Source organism: Neopsephotus bourkii, unplaced genomic scaffold (assembly GCF_033783945.1).
Source record: "Neopsephotus bourkii isolate Nb327-2 ecotype Australia unplaced genomic scaffold, CSIRO-AGI_Nbou_v1 NB_301, whole genome shotgun sequence".
Taxonomy (NCBI): domain Eukaryota; kingdom Metazoa; phylum Chordata; class Aves; order Psittaciformes; family Psittacidae; genus Neopsephotus; species Neopsephotus bourkii.
The window spans coordinates 104,705-124,962 of NW_026900810.1; the positions used below are offsets into that span (position 1 = coordinate 104,705).

The following is a 20,258-nucleotide window of genomic DNA, read 5'->3' on the forward strand; positions in this document are numbered from 1 at the left end:
AGTCCAGCTCCGGCCTCGCTCCTCCCCCGGTTACCAAGGCACCGGCACAACAAAACACTGGGCAGCACGGGGCAGGGTGAGGGGGTACACGGACATGGGAACAGATGGGGACGTACCCATATGGGTATAGGACCTGGCAATGTACGGGGGGACGAGGAAACATTCAGGCTGAGAACACTGGGGCTGTTCAGCCTGGAGAAGAGAAGCTGCGTGGAGGCCTCAGAGCAGCTTCCAGGGTCTGAAGGGAGCCTATAAGGATGCTGGGGAGGGACTCTTCATTAGGAACTGTAGTGACAGGACAAGGGGTGATGGGTTCAAACTGAAGCAGGGGAAGTTTGTATTGGATATAAGGAAGAAGTTCTTCCCCGTGAAACTGGACTGGAACTGGATGAGCTTTGAAGTCCCTTCCAACACAAACCATTCTCTGGGCTGCTCCTCCAGCCCATCCTGCTCCACGGCCAGCACCTCATCCCCCGGGCACCCGGCTGGGTGGCTCTCAGCACCCAGGTGTTGGGTGGGAAGCCTTGGCACGTGCCATAGGGGACACAACCGTTACTGCAGGAGTCCAGAACCGTTTTACTGGGGTGGGTGGAAGCACCCACGGCACCGAGCGCGGCTCCGGGGCACGCACAGCTCCAACCCCAGCCCAGCCTGGCCCTTCCTGCAGCGGGACTGGGGATCATAGGATCATGGAATGCATTGGGCTGGAAGCTCATCGATCCCCCCCTTCCTGCGGCCGCCCTGCCGCGGCAGCCCATTGGCGGTGTTCTTTCAACGTCACCGCCAGACGCGCTTTGCTATTGGGTGGGCAGGCGCTCCGCTCCGCCCCCCCGCTGTGCTCCGCCCCTCGGCCGGCCCGGCGGGTGCCGCGGCCATGGCGGCGGGAGGGGTGTGCTGGTGCGGGTGTGTGTGCCCGTGCGGGGACCGTACCAGTGCCCGCGCCCGCTGCCACCCTCCTCGTGCCTTCGCCTGACCTTAAAGCTCATCCAGCTCCGATCCCTTGCCATAAGCAGGGACACCGGGTCCCAGCTTGCCCAAACCTGGCCTCAGAAGGGCAGAAACAGGGCAAAGAAAAACAAGGTGAGGCAGAATGTGACCCCCAAGCAGTGGGGATCAGCGGAGGGTGGCGCTGCCCTCATCTCAGCTCTGCTGGGAGCTGCTTCCTCCCTTCCTGAGCCTGGCTGTTTTCCTCCGCAGGTGGAGTATCTCTACTCGCTGGTGTACCAGACGCTTGACTACATCTGCAGCAAGAAGTAAGTAGGGCTGCAGTGCCTGCTGCTCCTACCCTGCTGCCCCTCAGCAGTCGTTGCCTTACAAACCCCCACATGCCTCTTGCAGGGTTGCTCTCGAGCCCATGCAAAGCACTTTGGGGGGCTGCAGGAAATGTCCCGAGTGGGGTGAACCCCAGAGCCTGAGGCCGTGATTGTCCCCATGTGCTCTTCCAGTGCCACCGTCCTGTGGTCTTCTTGCCTGCTCTCAGTGCAGGCCAAGGGGAATGGGTTGAACCTGCCCGAGGGAAGACTGAGCTGAGCTCTTAGGCAGAAGCTCTTCCCTGTGAGGGTGCTGAGGCGCTGGCACAGGGTGCCCAGAGAAGCTGTGGCTGCCCCATCCCTGGCAGTGCTCAAGGCCAGGTTGGACACAGGGGCTTGGAGCAAGCTGCTCCAGTGGAAGGGATGCCTGGAACTGGATGAACTTTAAGGTCTCTTCTGATTCGGAGAAAACTCCAGGAACAAACTTGCCAACACAGTTTTCCAGCTGACAAGCAGGTATTCTTTATTGCGGCGCCGGGAGACACGGGGATAACTCCTCCTAACGTGTGTCCCCCTATTGCTATACAAGCCACCCTTATATAGTCCCTGGGCATACATACATATTCATGAGGCTACGTATGGATTGCATCACTTTCCAGAGAGTTCCCCGCATGCGTACAGAATTGTGGTGCTGGTCTCTGAGGGTCGGTTACTTCTTCCAACAATCTTCATCACTTCTGGCAGCCTTTGAAGCACGCGCAGTAGATGCTCATACCAGTTTAATTGGTTCGTTAGCACCAGAGACATAATAATCCTCCCATCCTCCTACTTATCAGTTAGTTTAACTGTAGCCCATCCTGGACACCTGCAGTTCCCAGATACCCCTTATCCCTGTGTCCTGTTCTTCTAGACTGTTTTTCTTCAAACTAGGCCAACTATAGCGATCTATCTTGTGAGAATTCTCAGTATGTTCTCTAGTTGTACTCTATTTTTTTTCTCTATGTATCATGCACCTCAGTAATTTTCCATTGCTGCCGTTACAAAGCCATCAAACTTAACATTACTTAAAACTACTTATAAAGGTTTCTATATCCCATTTTGTGATTTTGTGCCCCTTTGTCTCAAATTCCCCCCTTTTTCTGTCCTTTTGCAAATTCTTGTGCAACATTTTATGTATTACCATTACCATCAAAAGTATTTTTGAAATAATTTCCCGTTTCTCCCTGGTGCTTAGTTTTATTCCGTTTCCAGTCTTCGTAATTTATCACAGACCGTTTACAACACCAGAGGGAACATTGTATCATACCACAAGTAATCAATATTTAAATAATTAACACCAATATTCCTGCAACCAGTTGCCTCAACCAGGAGAGATTGGGTAACCATGAAGTTAACTTTTTCCATGTTTCTTCAAAACCCCAGGAGGTGCCATCCATGGCCATTTCATGAAATATCTTAGTTTGTTTCCAAATTTCCTCCAGATCTGTTTCAATTCTGCCACTTTAGTCTGTATAGGAACACCAACTTTCATTGATTATGGAAGAAACCCCTCTTTGTGATGCCAGTAACATGTCTAGAGCCATTCCATTTTGTAATATCACCTTAGATAGGCTAGTTATCTCTTGTTGTTCTGCCTGGATTATATCAATGTTTTTACTTTCCATTTCCTCTCTGGTTGCCGAGATATTTACAATTGCCTTCTGTAATTCACTTACTGCCAAAGATGGAATTAGCCCTTTTATAAAACTATGAAATGAGTTGTGCCGTTCAATCATAGGGTTAAACCCTCACTTAATTTGTTTAGCAAAACTTCTAATCCAGGTCCCGGAAGGGTACCTGTTGATAATAGCAAAATTGGGTATTATAGCACCTAAGGTGCATGCCCCCTTCCAGTTGGGGGTAGAATCTTATAAGCATTTTTTCCACATAACCAATACCATCCTTTCCCTTTAGGAACGGGCCACCACTGAACTATGATACCATCTATATTAATTGTAAGATTGTAATTTGAATGGTGACCTACATCTGTGGCATTTAAACAAGCCTGATCTCCTACCCTGGTTCCTGGTGTAATACATCTTTGTGCACAGGTGTAGTATTTATTACCTGGGTTAGGATTAACTATTCCAAATGTTAACCTTTCCTTCAAATACAGATTGCTAGTGTTCACCCACAAATTTGTCCATGAGGCAGTGTTAGGAATTGGAACTCCAATTAATGGGAGATCCAGGCTTTCTCCTGCACACACCCAACAGTCGCTACGATTAAAACATTAGTAACATTCTGCACTAATTTCAGGTATAAATTCTGGTCCCAAGCTTGTGCGCCAGTTATCATATGAGTCCAAATTGTGACCGACACAATTTCATACACAAGGGTACTGAAGGTTCGATCCACCCTGTCTTCTCTGGCTCTGGTGCTTGCTTTATTCTTGAATAATGTATCCAAGCAGGTTGTTCCTTTATCTTCACTGCTGTAAAGGTGGTCAGTAATATCTGGTACGGTCCGCTCCACTTCTCCTGTAGAGGATCTCCTGAAAAGTTCTTAACATAAACCCAGCCTCCAGATCTGAAAGGGTGAATTGGATAATCCAAACCTCTGGCTCTGGTCCCCACTATTCTCTTATTTATCTCCTCCAACTGTTTTCCCAGATTGATCAGAAACTGTCGGAGATAGCCTTCCCCCACTTCCTGAAGACTCTCTCCTTTAAACTGGGACTGATACGGTCTTCCATACAAAATCTCAAATGGGCTAACCTCTTCTTTTGACCGGGGTTTAGTTCGAATTCTTAATAGAGCCAGTGGCAATGCCTGGTACCAATATAAATTCGTTTCCTGACATATTTTACTAATTTGTTGTTTAATCAGATGGTTCATCTTTTCTACTTGCCCACTGGCCTGAGGCCTATGTGGAACATGTAGTTGCCAATCAGTTTCTAATTTTTTGCTAATTTCTTGTAACAATTTTGCACTAAAGTGCGAGCCTCGGTCAGAAGAAATTGCCTCTGGTACCCAAAACGAGCTTATTATTTGTTAAATAATATTTTAATCACTTGTTTTGCATTATTTATTCTATAAGGGAATGCTTCTGGCCAGCCTGAAAAAGTATCCATTAACACCCATATATATTGATAACCCCCCTTTTTTTTTTTTTTGGTAATTCAGACAAATCTATTTGCCACTGCTGTCCGGATAACTTCCTCTCCCAGTTGTCCCAGTTTGATTTCTATTTTCAGTCTTAGGATTATTCTTAAGACATAGCTGACATTGCTTTGTCACTAATTGAACTGTGGTGTATAGATTTGTTTGTCTAAACATTTATGCAAAGAGTTGCTACCCCAATGAGTTTTATTATGTTCTTCCTGAGCTAACATCCAGAGCTGGTTATAGGGGATTACAATTCGCCCACCAGGTATTTGAGCCCAACCCTCTATTTTCCTGTCCCTTTAGATCCTCAATCAATTTTCTATCCTCTTTTGAATACCTAGGTTTAGATTTTTCAATTGTTAGCTTGCCATCAGGGATTAAGGACATAATTTGAAATTGTTCAGCTGCTCGTTTGGGTTCAAAATCGGCCAAATTATTTCCAGTTTCCTGATCAGAGTCACCTTGTTGATGTCCTTTACAGTACATAACAGCTACTTCTTCAGGTAGCTGAACAGCCTCCAGTAATTGTAGAATTTCTGCAGCATGGTTAATCTGTTTCCCTTGTGTGTTCAAAGGTCCACATTCTTTCCAGATAGCACCATGTGCATGCACCACACCAAGTGCATATTTAGAATCAGTCCAAATATTTCTCCTTTTATCTTTAGCCAGTTCCAGGGCTTCTGGGCAGAGGTGTTTGCAGGTAAAGGTTTAGCTTCTATTACCTGTGAAGTGGTGGTAATGGCATATCCTGCCTTTCCTTTACCATTTTTCATGGAGCTACTACCATCAGTAAACCAAGAATCAGCCTCTTCCAGAGGTTTTTCTTTCAAGTCTGGTCAGCTCGAATATACAGTCTCTGTGGTGGCCAAGCAGTCGTGTGTTAGTGGTTCTGTTGATTGTTCCTGCAAAAGGATGCTGGATTCACATTAGTGACCATGATTTCTGTATCATCCTGTTCTACAGTGGTGGCCTGGTATTTAAAGAAACATGAAGGAGATAACCAGTGGGCTCCTTCTGCTCCAGGACTACTGATACCACATGGGACACTAGTCCAGTAATCTCTTGTCCCAAGGTGAATTTGCGAGCCAGAGATGGGGTCTGCAAGATGAAGTAAGCAGTCTTCCTCACGGTGTACTTCTCACCTTTGGCACAGTTGGATGCCCCAGTAATCACACAAGTAGCTGAAACCAGCCATACCTGTAAGCTTCTGATAGTGGCAAAGATTTAGGACAGTGTGACCTTAGTACAAAATTCATTGCAAGCAGAACAGGACGGGCAGACAAGGAGTATCCCAAGCCAGCAGATGTTTGGGAGTCACTGCCTCCAAACTAACTGGTAAGTAGAAGGATGGTCACTCATTAGAAGGATGGGAAGAAATAATTCACCCTTGTTAGTAAGACCACTAAATTCTATTGTCACACCACAGACTTGTAACACAAACATTGTTCTCTATCTTAAGACCTAAGTTAAGAGTAACTTAACCCTATGTTTTCCAGGCACTTGCTTTCCTTATATCAAGCCCCCCCCTTTTCTTTTACCTGTGCAAATTCTTTTGCTATATAACTCCATTTTACTCAGGAGTTCTGGCAAAGTATTTACCACTTCCAACTTGTTGTCCAACCTTTTGTCTTTTCCAGTCTTCATAACCAATTACAGACCTTTTACACCACCAAAAGGCACACTGTATCATGCCACAAGTAATCAGTGTTAAAACAGTATTAAGATTTCTGCAACCGGTTGCCTCACCTAGGAGAGATTAGGTAAGCATGAAACTAACTGTTCCATATTTCTTCAAAACCCCAAGAGGTATCATGCTTGGTCATTTCATTAAATATTTCAGTTTGGTTCCAAATTTCTTCCAGATCTGTTTCAATTCAGCCACTTTGATCTTTATAAGAACCATTGATTGTAGAATAAACCCATCCTTGTGAAGCCAGTAACAGTAAGATTGGGTACCACAGCACCTAAGATGCATGCCCCCTTCCAGTTGGGATAGAGTCTTTTCTCCACATAACCAATACCATCCTTCCCCTTCAGGAATGGGCCACCACTGAACTACAGTACCATCTGTATTAATAGTGTGATTGCAGTTTGAATGGTGACCTACACCTGTGGCATGTCTTTGTACACAGGTATAATATTCTTAAACCCAGTCTCCAGATCTGAAAGGGTGAATGGGATAATCCAGATCTGTCGCTCTTGTCCCTAATATTCTTTTTAATACCAACAAATAGCAGTAACCTCCTTTTCTCAGTAATTCAGAAAAATGTTACTTGCCACTGCTGTCCTGGATAACTTCCCCTCCCAGTTGTCCCAGTTTGATTCCTATTTTACAGGTTTAGGATTATTCTTAAGACAGAGCTGACATTGTTTTGTCACTAATTGAACTGTGGTGTATAGATTCATTCCTATAATTTATATACAGAGAGTTGCTACCCAATGAGTTTTATTATGAACTAGCTTCCAGAGTCGATTATAGGGCATTACAATTCACCCATCAGCTATCTGGACCCAACCCTCTTTGTTTCCTGTCTTTTCAGATCTTCAGTCAACTTTTAATCCTCTTTTGAATATCTAGGTTCAGATTTCTCAATGGTTAGTTTGCCATCAGGGATTAAGGACATGAGTTTAGATTGTTCAGCTGCTCGTTTGGCTTCGAAACTGGCCAAATTATTTCCAGTTTTCTTATTAGGGTCACCTTGTTGGTGTCCTCTACAATCCATAATAGTTGCTTCCTCAGGGAGCTGAACAGCAGTTTCTATAGCATGGTTAATCTGTTTCCCTTGTCTGTTCAAAAGTCCTCGTTCTTTCCAGATAGCACCGTGTGCATGAACCACACCAAGTGCATATTTAGAATCAGTCCAAATATTTATCCTTTTGTCTTTAGCCAATTCCAGGGCTCTCGTTAATGCTGTTATTTCTGCCTTTTGGGCAGAGGTGTTTCCAGGTAAAGGTTTAGCTTCTATTACCTGTGAAGTGGTGGTAATGGCATATCCTGCCTTTCGTTCACCATTTTTCATGGAGCTACTACCATCAGTAAACCAAGAATCAAGTCTGGTTGGCTTGAATATACAGTCTCTATGGTGGTCAAGCAGTTGTGTGTTAGTGGTTCTGTCGATTATTCCTGCAGAAAGGATGCTGCATTCACAACATTAGTGACCACGATTTCTGTATCATCCTGTTCCACAAGGGTGGCCTGGGATTTAAAGAAACGTGAAGGAGATAACCAGTGGGCTCCTTTCTGCTCCAGCACTGCTGATACCACATGGGACACTAGTCCAGTAATCTCTTGTCCCAAGGTGAATTTGCGAGCCTCTTCAATATTCATGACCACTGCTGCCACAGCCCTTATGCATCCGGGCCATCCTTTGCTTGCTTCATTCAGCTGTTTTGAAATATAGGCCACTGCGCTTCTGCAGGGTCCTAGTTTCTGAGCGAGGACCCCCAGAGCTATTCCCTGTCCTTCACAGGAATACAGCCAAAAGGGTTTGTTTCCATCTGGAAGTCCCAGAGCTGGAGCTCTCAGTAGCTCTGGTTTTGAGTTTCTGAACGCCTCTGCTGAATCAGTCCATTCCAAAGAGGGAGGATTTCCTTTCAACAGTTCATCTAGTGGTCTTAGCAGAACACCATAACCATGGATCTAAAGTCTGCACCATCCAGTCATTCCCAGGAATGCCGAGCTCCTTGACAGTTGACCGTTGTGGAGTTTGGCAAATGACTTCTAGCAATTCCAAGTTCTCTCTGTCCTCCTGTTAGTTCATATCCTAAGTAGGAGACAGGTTTGAATTAGTTGGGCCTTTTGTTGGGATACCCGATAACCATTCAGTCCCAGGAAATTCAATAATCCCACCATCCACTGGACACATTCTTCCTGTGTTTCTGTGGCAATTAATAGGTCATGCACATAGGGTAACAGAGTCCCCGTCTGAGTGGGAGGCTTCCATGATTCTAGTTCTTGTGCTAACTGATTTCCAAAAGTCATTGGACTGTTTTTAAACCCTTGGGGTAATACCGTCCAAGTTAATTGAGTTTTCTAACTTTAACTTAACTTACTTAACTTGCTTAACATAGTCAAGAGGATACAGGTATTATGGCACCTTTCCCCTCCAGCTACTTCCATCACTATATTTGCTTTACTGCATCTTTGCTTGGGTTGTATTATACTTGATCTTCATACTTGGGCTGTATTCTGTCCTGTGAGTTTGTGGCAGTAACAGCATCCCACGGCTGCACCCCAACATCTGTGGAACGATCGCTACCTCACTCTTTCCCGTCCAAACCTCAATATCTGTTTCACGCCAGTGAAACTATTCTGGTCTGAGAAAACAGAGGTAAGGAATGAAGTGCCACGTACCTGGGGATGGCGCAATGGTGTCCTCCTGTTTGCAACCTCCCCTGAAAGACTCCAGCGCAGTTTGAAAAGTGTGGGAAAACTGAAGTTTTGGAGTGTCTGTGTAACACGCTCGTACTTTGTATCTTCAAAGTAAGAGAACAATGTTAGGGCCCACCGAAAGAGGAGCAGGCAGTTCAGGTTTAACAATCATAGTTAGGTTTAACAGTCACGCTTGGGTTTATAACCAGATGGACTAAACTATGGGAATTCAGAAAATTCTGTGTTCTGCATAAGGTCAGGATGTTCAAAATAATTGTGTGATATGAGTGAAAGAGATTGGTATCCTAAGACAAATACACATTTTTAAATATTACTCCTGTATGCTTTAAACATGCCTACATACACTGTCTGTGCTTGCCAGCACTATGTATCGTATCGTTCACAGTGTTATTTGTCACTGAAGACCCCATGCATTTCGTAAAGCAAAGCCATCCGTCTGTCCACAATTAGAGTGAAGGTACCGGGGTGAAATGTAGGATTTATTTAATAAAACACAGCTATCTTACAGAAAAGCGTATGACAGTGCATGAAGGATAACACATGCAGTTGAAAATGTAGGGGGAATTTGCAGTGTAATTATCAAAACTTAAATTTGATCTGCCTTGGCAAAGCGAACAGGGACCTGTGAGGGTGGGAAATGTGAATACCAATAGTAATACATTATTCCATGGAACTGATTTGGTGTATTTATTTCTTGGAGGCTCTGAGAGAAGAGCGCCTGTTTGCAGATACTGTAATTAAGGCGTCACAGCAGAGTTTACCTTAGGAAACATCTAACATTATTACCATGAAGGAACACCATTACTCTCAGGTCTCCAGTACACATTCTCCACTAACAGTGCTGATGTTCATGTGCCTAACGGGGCAGGCATGTAAGTGCCTACTCGTTTCTGACTTCAGCACATTTTAAAATGCCCGGGAGTATTTAATCATAGTGATTGACTTAATGGTCCTTGCCAGGTCACTTTCATCCTTGACTGGTACCCAAATGATCAGTAATCTTGACCGTGCCAAAAGAGGGTAAAAGGAGAGGCAGGAGAAAGAGGAAGAAAAATAAGAGGGTAAGAAAGAGAAAGAATGAGACAGAAGGGGGGGGACAGACAAAGCGAGGAAGGAAAACGGAGCAAGAGCACAAGAATGAAAGAGAAAAAGAAGGGAAGAGAAAGAGGGGGAAAAGAAAGGAATGAGAGAAGAAAGGCAAGAAGATGGAAGGGAAGAAATCAGTAAGAGGGAGGACATTATATGAATATGAAACACAGGATAATCTACAGCTTGAATGCAGAATCATTCAAAAGGTTATGGGGTGCTAGTATTTAACAACAAAACAAGCACAATAAAAACGCAACACTACAGCATTTGATGAGTTGATCTATTTGAGGTTGGGGGTGTTCTACAAAGAAATCCAAACCAATCCTATCAGATAGGCCTGAAATTTGCCTTAGTAGCTGAAGTGCTGTTTTCAAAATGCATTTAATTACTTGGAAACATACAGGTCTTTGAAAAATAGCAAGGATTTGTCCACAAACATTTGTTGGGCATCCCACTTTTAACTATAAACATTTCTCCATTCACATTGAACATCTAACTGATGAGCCAAAATTTCATTTTCATACGTAATACAGGTAACCCACAGAGTAAATCTTACTGGATGTCAAAGAGACATGACTTCTAACAGCATTAGAATAAGACTCCTAAGGGAGTTAGGCATTGAAGTACTGACCAATGCAATGCATGAATTCCAATAACAAATACTCTAGGTCTTCAATATCCGCTTCTTATCCTTTATAACTGATAAGTACTTATCCCAAGGAGATTCTGAGTTCCAGAGCTGGAAGTGTTCCTGGGTGAATAAGGGCAGGACTTTATTCCAAGCACATAAAAAGCAGTGAATACTAGAAGTGAGGCTATTTGTGCTAGTCTGAAAGTACAAGTCCCCCTTCAGTTTTCAGTCGCTCTTGAATAATGGATTCAGTTACACTCATGCATGCATAAATGTAAACCCATGCATATAGTAAAGAGAGAGATATTGGAATTGTTTTAATGGATATGGCAGGCAGGTTCTGAACAGAATATTGTTAGATGTTTGCACCCATCCCACGTAAGCTAAGACAGGAACCACTTAAATCTTGTCAAGAAGGTTGATCCTACCGTGGCAAGGCCCTTAACACCAGCACAAGGCTGCTGTCACTTGTGAAATCACGTTTCTGAGCCACTGCAGGGGAAGCCAACAGGCTCCCCGAGTTTCAGTTACAGCAGTCACGCTCCAAGACTTGCGTGTCTGCAAGAGAGGGCTGTAGGCAATTCACAAGGCCATGAAATACATCCCTTTGCTTCTCCCCAGTAAACAAACCGGTATGGATCCAACGGGGCTGGTTAGTGTCAGACCTTGCAGCTAAAGATCCTCTGTTGTCATGCCAGCTACACAGTCTTACAGCTCCAGAGACGAGTTCAGTCAGCCACATGTGGGGCCACACTCGGGTAAATGCTGTCAGCCTCACTAGAACAGAGCAAGGGTGTAAGTGGAAGACACACACTGTTCACCCCTACACCTGCAAGGGAGACTTCACCATGCAAACTTCCTCCTCTGCACGGTGCTCTTGGTGTAAACAGGAATCTTTACCTTTCTAGATTCTTTAGGTACAACTTCCATTGCTCCCGTGGTCCTGCTGCGTGTATATATTATTCATATATACATACATTCATGCAAACTGACATATGCACCTACACGTATATAGAAAACCTCTCCTCAAACCCACACCCATTGGAAACAGTTCATAACCAGGACATACCTTTCCCCAGAGGCACTCCATGCGCACACAGAAACCACCCTCACTGCTCAACATGGGGAGAAGCAAACCTGTGCACAGTCAGACATCCCCAGGCTTTGCAATTGCCTGCCAGAGCTTCCTGGCTCACACTGCTCAAGTTCATGCACAATTCACGTCAGATTGTAGCCATGCACTCACAGAACATGCAGACTTGTGCACCGTATGCACGTGCGTGTGAAAACATACACGTGCAAGACTGTCAGCGAATGCATACACACGCTGATGCAACACAAAAGCATGATATAAGCATGTGCAGAAGCACACACGTGTAAGAACACAGGCACACAGATGCACGTACAGAATACATGCAGACGTGCAGGAGTGGATCCGTGCAGTCACACTCGGATGCGGGCACGCACACGTGTGCTCTCGTGCACAGAATAACAAGCAGAGGCGCATACATGCACACACTCACACGCACCACAGGTGCACGTGCACCCCCGTTCAGCACAGCACAAGCAGCACATAAACACCGAGACGGGAGGATGGAGACAGACCCAGAGGTAGAGTGCAAGCTGGATCATTTATTGCAGAGGTTCCACAATACTTATGTGCTTCCAAGCAGTTTGCCTTGCAGGTACATCAGGTGAAAGGTCTGGAAATCCTCTTTCCATGCCAGTTCCAACATCTTCCACGTACCAGTGAGGGACGGGTCACTCTTAACTGCCCGCTGTAGCTTCTCCTTCCCATGGGCTCTGACAGTTTCGATACGTTCCCCCCCGAGACACGCACTCAGGCACACGTGCAGGTACAACCACAGGCGCCAGCACACGCACACAAGCACCGCACCACACGCGCATTAACGCACACAAACACCGCACGGACGCACTCGCACCGCAGGGCCAAGCCACGTGTGCATGTACACGTACCCATGCATCCTGGGTTGTATTAGAAGGGGGGTGGTTAGTAGGTCGAGAGAGGTTCTCCTTCCCCTCTACTCGGCCCTGGTGAGACCTCATCTGGAATATTGTGTCCAGTTCTGGGCCCCTCAGTTTAAGAAGGACAGGGACCTGCTGGAGAGAGTCCAGCGCAGGGCAACTGAGATGATGAAGGGAGTGGAGCATCTCCCTTATGAGGAAAGATGGAGGGAGCTGGGTCTCTATAGTTTGGAGAAGAGGAGATTGAGGGGTGACCTTATTAGTGTATATAAATATATAAAGGGGGAGTGTCACGAGGATGGAGCCAGGCTCTTCTCAGTGGCAAACAATGAAAGGACAAGGGGTAATGGATACAAATTGGAGCACAAGAGGTTCCACTTAACCTGAGAAGAAACTTCTTCTCAGTGAGGGTGACGGAACACTGAACAGGCTGCCCAGGGAGGTTGTGGAATCTCCTTCTTTGGAGACATTCAAGACCCGCCTGGACACGTTCCTGTGTAACCTTATCTAGGTGTTCCTGCTCCGGCAGGGGGATTGGACTGGATGAGCTTTTGAGGACCCTTCCAATCTCTAACATACTGGGATACTGTGACCCGCGGAACCAACACCTCCGCACGCTGCCCGCGGAACCACGCGCACTTTGCGCTGCAGCTGCGCGGACCGAGCCCCCCCCCCGCCTGTCGGTACCGGGACCCCGCCTTCCGCGGAGCTCCCCCCCACCCCGCACCGCGCTGCTCCCAGCCCCGCGGAGGCGGCGCGGCCGCTAGGTGGCGCCAACGCTCCCCGTTGCGAGCGCCGCTGCCCGGGAGCGGCCTGCCCGGTGATGTCCGCGCAAACCCGAGCGGGGAGCGTGGCCGAGAGCGCGTTTGCGTGCGTGGGGGTGCGTGGGGGCGCGTGTGCGGGTGGTGACGCCGGCAGCCCCGCGCACCGCACGCGAACCGTTAACAACGGGGCCGTGATTGCTTCTGCGCGGGGCAAGGGGGAGCGGGCGCGTCCCGACGCATCTCCGGCGCAGGGCTGCGCTCTGTTCCCGAGCCGTTCTCCCAGGCAGCGTTGATCCCCTTGGGGGAGCAGGGGGCAGGATCTCGGGTGCAAATCCTGCTTGGAGTTTATTGGAGAGAGTGCCTGAGCTTTCAGCTGCTCTCCCGTGGCTCCCGGAGGATGCTGCAACGAGCCCAGATTCGGTGCGTTTCGGCTGCGCAGGGAGTTGGGGTAGCGGGGAGGTGGGGGGGGGGGTTGAAAAAGACACGATCGACAGTAGCTGAAGCTTTGTGTCCCCGCTGGAGAGAGATGGTTGAGTGCTCGTCAAGGTTGCCGTGGTACCCCAGAAACACCATTCCCTCCGAGCTGTGACCGCGCACCATCGAGAGCAACAACTCCGCTGCGCCCGGCCGAGGAACAGGGACTGGGAGCTCTCGAGAATAGTGCGAAAGGGATCTGCAGAGGGGAAATCCGTGCAAAGGAATCGAAATCAGCAGCCTCTTGGGAATATAGTAAATGCGGCCGGCTGGGCTTCATCCTGGTGATGAAAATGGAGATTAAAAGTGGGGGTTGCATTTTGGAACCTCATCTTTTTATTGATGGTTTCATGTGTAAAAGGTAGGGCAGCATCTGAGGGGTATATTTTTAGGGGTCAGGGCGTTGCAGCCTCTCTCCTTGTTATACCAAGGTGTGTCTCAAAATATATTTATCTCTTAACTTACATTTTTATCCGGAGTACTTTGCAATGGAAAGGTATAACTGATGGCTAAAGCGGGGAGAAAAGGAGTTGATTCAGAGCCCTCTTCGGAGATAGGAAATACATTTGCTTGCCAGGCTTGGGGTCCAGTGCAGTGACTGAGCTGGCTCAGTAAGTATCCTTGCAGTATGCTCAAACGGAGCCGTGAGGTGGTTCCTGTAGCCTCTAACTGGTGTATATTCCAGCAAATCCCACCGGATGACTTTTTAAAGGGGATAATGATGTCTATGTGTATTGGGGGGGGGGGGGGTAGGAGGTTTACCTACACTTCTGGGTTTCGGTCGAGCCACGGGCTCTTTGCGGGAATGCCTGTATGGATCGATGCACTTATTAGTTTAACCCATTGTGTGGGGAAAGTTACGCAGGACCCCAGTGTGCACGCAGAGGTCTCGCAGCCTGAAATGCGCTTCTGGCTCAGCTGCTGGCTTGCATGCAGGGCTCACCGCTTGCTGACAAGGGGCGTTAGTAACTCAGCCTTGAAGGCATGGTCTGCCGCTGGGGGCAAAGATCGACACCTTTTCGTCCTCTGGTGCCTTTCCCTGCTGTATGTGGTAGGAGGTGCCTATTGGGGTGGGTTTTGTCTGCCCATTTTGTTTTTATTATTACCTTTTTTCTGGGCAAGGGTTAATTTGCCTTTTTTCCTGCTTCTGTGTTCATGAAAGGAGAGCAAAAGGAAACCTCTGGTTAGCGGCAGGAGTATCTCCACTAAGTCTGTGCTTGCGGACAGTTAAGGGAAATGCTACACTCAGAGGGAAGAAATATGTGGCTTGAGTAACGTGCACCTCCAAAATTACACAGGCATCGCTAAAGGGTGAAGTGCTGATCCCATCACGCGTGCCTTCAGTAAAAGGAGCTATTCTGCAACTCCCCACAGTTGGCTGCCTACACGAAATAATCTGCCCTTGTTTGTCACCAGTGATCAGTATCTGATTAATCCCCCTTTTATCCCCCTCCTCATCCTCATCCCTCCCCCCCTCTCACTCGTACCCTCCCACAATATTTAGTAGACATTATTGATCCTCTCTGAGTTTTTAGACTTGGTTATCACCTACAGAGGTTGCATCCAAAAGGGGGAGCATCCAAAAGTGTGCCTTCCCAAGTTGGCTCTGCCTTGGATGAAGCAGTTTATTGTAGAGCTTTGCAGCTGCTTATCACGTTTGCATCTTGTGGAAAAGATAATTCGTGTTTCATGGAGAGGGTGTCGAGGGCTTTTACCTCATCCCATGTTACCCTAATGCAGGGGATCCAAGGGGGGGGGGGCTTGCCTGTGCCATTAATGCTCATTTGGATTACAGGCAGCTTCTGTTTGCATCTATTGATGGCAGCTGCTCCATGGGCACTGCCGCATTCTGGGGGAGGTCTGTGACCAAAGACCAACACCGGGTTTTTCCCTGGGTTAGCCCGCTGTCATTAACTCGCTCCCTGCTCCAGGTGCGACTATTGGAAGCCATGGGCTGGCTGCGATGCCTGCGGAGCTGTGCAGGTTTCCAAAGCACCAGTTGAGAAGCCGCTTCGCTTGCCGTTGGGCATGGGGGAAGGAAAAAACACTGGATGCTGCCTTTCTCTTCCTGCCCATGTACGGTCCCAGAGAGATGCTGTGAAGCGGCTTGCTCTGATGCGAAGGGTTAACCAACGTACAGGGGAGTACGTCAAGCTGCTTGCTTAAGTGTTGCTGCTTGCTTATGCTTATCGTACTTACAGTGTACAAGGGGGTAGATCAAGACGCTTGCTTATCGATGTTACCACTCGTTCATGCTTATCATACTCGCTGTATATGCTAGACCAAGATATAAGGACGTGGCCATTGTTCAGAGGTAGGGACCGTGACTCGATTCCTGTCCTTTGGACACCCAGGCCGGCTGACATTGGCTCTGGGCTTTGGAAGATAACCAAGCCTCCGGGGAGCATGCGTAAAGATGAGAGGTGAAAAGCTCAGGCTTGGGGAAATCTCGTTTACTTCATCTGGAGACCCTCGCCCACGACCACCAGGAGGCACTGCGCAGGCGCAAAGGACTGCTTAGCTCATTATAATACGAAGTGGGGCTAGGACATGAATATGTATAGGTGTGTTGTGCAACCTCCTGCAGATGTATAACTTTAGAGGATAAATGTAAGGGGGAAACGACACAAGGTGCACATGCTTTTGGAGGAGCTATTCCCCATGCACCTCAGCGCTAAATAAAGCATACCTACTTTCCACTTCAACGAGTTGTGGAGTCTATCCGCGCATCACCTCTCTATGGTCAGGGCCTGAGCCTCCCAGGTGCTGACCCTGGCAGTTTCCATACACTGTCTTTGGACTGGGGAGTTCATCTCAGCAGCTGCAGATCCAGTAGGTCAGATTTTACATCCTGGGTGTAGGCTTCTTCAGGCAGTCAAGCTCCATAGAACTGCCTTCAACTCGCTGCAGCACTGCATCTCTTCTGGGCATTCCCATTCTCTCCCCACTCCCATGAATGAATACATTTTACCTTGGTTTACATTCCCGTTGTGTTAGTACATGCTTCTGCTCCCAGAAACCATGTCAAAGGCAAACAGTGAATGAACACCTACTCACTTAATACATTCCAGATACGGGGAGCAAGTTGACTCCCCAGATACTGCATCTGCTGTACCGTTGCCCAGCAAGCCCTTGTCGCCAAACCCCACCTCCAGCCCATACCCTTCACTTCCACAAAGCTCCAGCCCATACCCTTCCTAATTTAATTATCTCTCCTGAATAGTCTATCACCACATCGTAACACCAAAACCGTTGCTGAGGTTTCTGTCATCCAGACTGCTTCCCCAGGCTTGCTTGGTATCTGCCTCTCAGACCCTTCTTTTGTCATTGCCCCGTCACCATTTCTCCAATCTCAGTCCCCACCTATCCTACTGTTACAGGTGTCAAACTATCCCAGGGTGCTTACAGAGCCATGCTGGTTTGGTTAATTATGTGCTCCTTGTATATATAGACAAAAAATATCTTCACATTGGTCCATAAATTTGTGCTTCTCTGGCACCTTCCAACAACACTTGGGAAGGCCTAGAAAAGGGAAAAGAAGAAAGAAAGAGAAAATGAAAGGAAGGAAGGAAGGAAGGAAGGAAATGGGCAGAACTGCTGGGGAAGGAATGGAGGGAAGACCTGAGGTAAAGAGGAACTGTACCTTCTTGAAGGAAAATCTTTAGAGGCTTACACAGTACCTGTTATATCATGGATCAGTCACCAACAAAAACCTTCCTCAGATAGACACGGAATAACAGAGCAAATAAATTACATCACTGAAAAGGGAGGGAATGCATACAAACAAACAGAAACAACAAACAACACCCACAGAGGCTACCCAGCCCTCAGAAAATGCAAAGCAGGGTGATGCCTGGTCAGGTGCAGGGGATGATGGCTCCTATGCTCCTCCTTTGGGATGTGCAAGACACCTAGGAAGGTTCCTTCCTCTCCTCCCTCACTCCTACCACAGGAGAAATGAGGAGCGCCATTCAGGCATGGGAGATACAAACCAAACTTGGAGGAGCAGGGAGTGGAAACCTCCACCATCCAACTCCTTACAGGAAGGGGAGGAGAGGGAGAAAACCAAGAACCTGCATTAGTGAGCTTTGCCTCCTGGGGTTTAGGGCAGAAATCACTGATAGCTGCACCCCTTTGGTTTGGCAACAACCTCCACCACCAAAAAATAAAGACCCAAGCCTATAAATGTTTGTGATCTGTTTGTGGGAGTAAACCAGAGGGGAAAAAGGCGAAATGACCGCAGACCACAAGACTTCTCCATCTCCTCTGTTTATTTTCAGTCCAAGACAGAGATCAGAGAGCACCAATGTCTGCTTTTTTGTCTGCCTGGATAAAATGAGGGTTTGCTTCTGCTGTTGTTCCTCTGTTCCCCTGTTGCAGTTGTGACAAGCAGAACAAGGGCAGCTTTCAGAATGAAAGGGAGATGAAGCGGTGAGATTTTAAACGGCTTCATTGACAGAAGCAGTGATGAAAAACTGGAAAAGATTCCCATTTCCAGTGATGGCTGCCTGGTATGTGGGAATATTTAGCAGGGACAAAGCGTGCCCTGCTGCTCTCAGCCACTTCTGCAGTCACAGAATCATAGAATGGAATCACAGAATCAACTAGGTTGGAAAAGACCGTGGTGCTGACCTGGGCAAGGAAGGGCGACTGCAGGCCCAGGTATCGCCACATCAGGTAGAGGCAGAAGAGGTGTCGGTCAATGCCGGCGCCGGTCATGGCCAAGCGGTATCTTGGGCTTACTGTAGGAGAGGATATGGTTCGAGACCATCTTAAAAACCCAAACGTGCACAAGTCCATGGGACCTGATGAAATCCATCTGCGGGTCCTGAAGGAGCTGGTGAATGAAGTTGCTAAGCCACTGGCCATCGTATTTGAGAAATCATGTCAGTGAGGTGAAGTTCCCAACGACTGAAAAAAGGGAAATATAACCCCCATTTTCAAGAAGGGGAAAATGGGTGACCCAGGGAATTACAGACCAGTCAGTCTCACCTCTGTGCCTGGCAAAATCCTGGAGCAGATTCTCCTGGAAGGCATGCTAAGGCACATGAAAAACAACAAGGTGCTTGGTGACAGCCAGCATGGCTTCAGTAAGGGGAAATCCTGCCTGACCAATCTGGTGGCCTTCTATGATGGGGCTACAGAACTGATGGACAGGGGTAGAGCAGTTGATGTCATCTACCTGGACTTGTGTAAAGCGTTTGACACTGTCCCACACAACATTCTTCTCTCTAAATCAGAGAGACATCAGTTTGATAGGTGGACCACTTGGTGGATAAAGGACTGTCTGCATGGCCGCACACAAAGAGTTGTGGTCAATGGCTCAGTGTCAGGCTGGAGACCAGTAGCGAGTGGTGTCCCTCAGGGATCGGTGTTGGGACCGGTCTTGTTCAACATCTTCATCGCTGACATGGACAGTGGGATTGAGTGCGCCCTCAGCAAGTTTGCCGATGACACCAAGCTGTGTGGTTCGGTTGATCCGCTGGAGGGAAGGAATGCCATCCAGAGGGACCTTGACACGCTTGTGAGGTGGGCTGATGCCAACCTCATGAAGTTTAACCATGCCAAGTGCAAGGTCCTACACCTGGGTTGGAGCAATCCCAGACACAGCTACAGGCTGGGCAGAGAAGAGATTCAGAGCAGCCCAAGGAGAAGGACTTGGGGGTGCTGGTCAATGAGAAAATGAACATGAGCTGGCTTCAGTGTGTGCTGAAATGTAGTGTAGGATAGCCAGCACTTAGCAACCGCAACCCTCAGGTTGTACCTTAAGTGCTGTTCTCCAAAGCCAATGTAGGCATCTCTGTTCCAGTGACTCTGTGGAGACAGTATGGAGAAGCACACTTCTGACTGGCAGGCTGCTTGGTGACCAGGCCCTGGCAGAGGCAGGCTGGGACGAGCCTAAGGTGGAAACTGTGGATCTGCTCGAGTGAGTCCAGAGGAGACCACAGAGATGCTGAGGGGGCTGGAGCACCTCTGCTCTGGAGACAGGCTGAGAGAGTTTGGGTTGTTCAGCCTGGAGTAGAGAAGGCTCCAGCGAGACCTTGTAACAGTCTTCCAGTACCTAAATGGGGCAATAAAAAGCCTGGAGAGAACAGCAAAGCGGTTCTGGGTGGGGACGACAGATTTAGGAGGAAGCCCCTTGCTTTTAATTGCCCTCTTCCTCCTTTGTAGGTTTTTTCATTGCTGTTTCCCATCTTCCCAGGTTAACGGCCTCCTTCTCTCCTCCATGAGCTACAGGGGACCGCTGAGGCCCCTGCACAGTTTGGGCCTGGGACGGCTGGTGCTGCTTCCTCTCAGCTTCCCTGCCATCTTGCAGCCTATTGACAGCGTCCCGCAGCTCAGCCCCTGCTGCAGGAGGACCTGCACCAGGGAGCACCGAGTGCAGCCCTGCCCATTGCGCACCCTCCCCTCACCAGAGCAGTGCAGGCACTCTCTGCACCCCGAGCTCTGCACTGCAGCCTCCCCTCTCATCGGCTCTGTCTGGTATTGACTTTATCTTCTGTGAGCACTTGTAAAAATCTTCAC

The 20,258-nt window shown here is 47.9% G+C and overlaps 1 protein-coding gene across 1 annotated transcript in view; it reads left to right on the forward strand.

Annotated features, from left to right (window-relative positions):
• MIOX (myo-inositol oxygenase) overlaps positions 1-20,258 on the forward strand; it is a 144,275-nt gene that overhangs the window by 26,116 nt on the left and 97,901 nt on the right. The gene's annotated exons all lie outside the window — the stretch shown is intronic.